Genomic DNA, 2,283 nt, shown 5'->3' with positions numbered 1-2,283 from the left:
TGTACTAACTGTTTAATGAGAAGCTAGTTTGTTCTGTAAACCTTCATCTAAAGTACAATTTTAAAAAAAGGAACATCCCCAAGCTACCACCACCACCTTTAACCTCCAACCTTCAACCTTAATTAAGTATTCAACATGAAACCATTTGGTTTAGTGTTGTGCTTTCCTGTGGTGGTGTTCAGCTGCGTGCATGCAGGCATGGACCAGGAGAAGTGTTGTATTTACCCAGGGTTGGTGTTTTGCTAGAAAGATAAGTATGATGAGTATGAGTAAAGCTGTTCCTAGTTGGTGCAGTCAATGCACTCGGCTGCTAACCAAAATGTTAAAAGTTCGAGTCACCCACAGGCATCTCAGAAAAAAGCCTGGCGATCTACTTCTGAAAAATCACTCATGAAAATTCTATGGAGTACAGTTCTACTCTGGCACACATAGGATCACTATGAGTTGGAACCGATCCGATGGTAACTGGGTTTTTTTATGATGAAGGGTGCTGGGGACAAAAACATTAATCAAATAATCACAAAAATAATTGAAAAATTAAAATTGTAATATATTCTATTCTTTATAACTACTGAGAACATAACTTCCCTACTGTCAAAGCCAGGGTCCTGCCAGTCCAGTAGAATGGCTCAATCTTGGCAGACACCAAGATGGTGGAAGCTGACATTAGCCTTAAAGTTCAGAGATGTACTCAAAGTATGCAGCTTCCCGTATTCATTCTACATCTTGCCTCTACACTTTCCCAAACCTTTTCTCTTTTCAGCCTATATCACCTCTTAGAGTAACACATTATCTGTTCGATAGGTAAAGTGTTTTCTTGTTTTATTTAATTTTTTCATGGATTAGCCTCAGTGATAATGGGAACAAGACTGTGTGTGCCTGAGCCATACTATTCATGCATTCTGTCATACTATTCAATTGTTGCAAATCCTGGTAGTGTAGTGGTCAAGTGCTATGGCTGGTAACCAAAGGGTTGGCAGTTCAGATCTGCCAGGCGCTCCTTGGAAACTGTACAGGGCACTTCTACTCTGTCCTATAGGGTCGCTGTGAGTCGGAATCAACTTGATTGCACTGGGTTTGGTTTTTTTGCTTTGTTTTGTTTTATTCAATTGTTATCTTTCCAAAATGAAGTGCCTCCATTTTAACCAAAGCACATCTGGCAGTGCTTTAATCCCCAACTCACAAAATATTACCTCAGTTCACACTCATGTTCTCATTCTTTAAGCATCTTTTGAACAAAACATCATACTAGGCATTGGGGAAAGTAGGTCAGAATCAAGTTCCTTCAAGGGACTCCTAATTATGTACGTGGTCTATCAAATACTGTGGGATGTGGAAATGAGGGCGAGAAGGAAGAGAGGGCAGAGGGAGAAGAATGTAGAACAAGGGGCAAGATTTTATCTGACCTCATTGTTCAAAGATTTAAATTATAAGAAAACACAGAGGACCCAGCATGGAAGTGTTTTCAAGGCAGAAGGCCTAGCGAGTGGAAATATTTAAATGAAATGTTGAAACTTATTTTATTTCCTTTGGTAGCACTGAGAAAACCTGCAGAAATAAGAAGTAAAACATCATGTTAAACATCCAGTATGTAACTAACATGCAAAATTGAATGCCCTCTTTGGGAAATGCTGCTCAAAGCTACGACTCTAAATGGCCACAACCAACACTCTTAACAAGCATGCTATCTCTAGAGGCACAAAGGCACAGTTGAGAGCTCAAGCCAAACACAGGAGTCTGAACAGGCATAAACTCCCATTGGGTAGGACAGTTTTCTATAATCTTTCTAAACAATCTTTAGACAGGCTTCTATGGACCCCTTAGGATTGGGACCTTAATAAAGCCCATGGCTTATGAAACCTATTTATAAAACTTTTCTGAGAAGGTTACACAAATATATTGTCTCAAGCCCTGTGTAACTAAAAGTTATAACCTATTCCTTAGGGGATATCTGAGTCTGAATAGGTCTTAAAACTATCTTTTAAAAAGGTTAGGGCTTTGCAAAAAAACAACTAAAAAGTAATCTGATTGTATTCTTTTAAAAATCTACATATATTTAAGTCTGCTGTGATAATTCTGTATCATCATAATGCAGTCATGTGTTGCTTAACATCCATTACACATTCTGTAAAATAGGATGTTATGTGATTTGGATGTTGTGGGAACACGAGATTGGATGCTGCTGCCTATGAGTCAAAGCATACACTGTTATATGGTAAATTTTTTATTTGTAAGTAGGGAAAGGTCACATTAAAATGCCAGTAGAAAGTACAGAGTAGTACA

Source organism: Loxodonta africana, chromosome 1 (genome assembly GCF_030014295.1).
Source record: "Loxodonta africana isolate mLoxAfr1 chromosome 1, mLoxAfr1.hap2, whole genome shotgun sequence".
Taxonomy (NCBI): Eukaryota; Metazoa; Chordata; class Mammalia; order Proboscidea; family Elephantidae; genus Loxodonta; species Loxodonta africana.
This window is presented reverse-complemented; position numbering follows the sequence as displayed.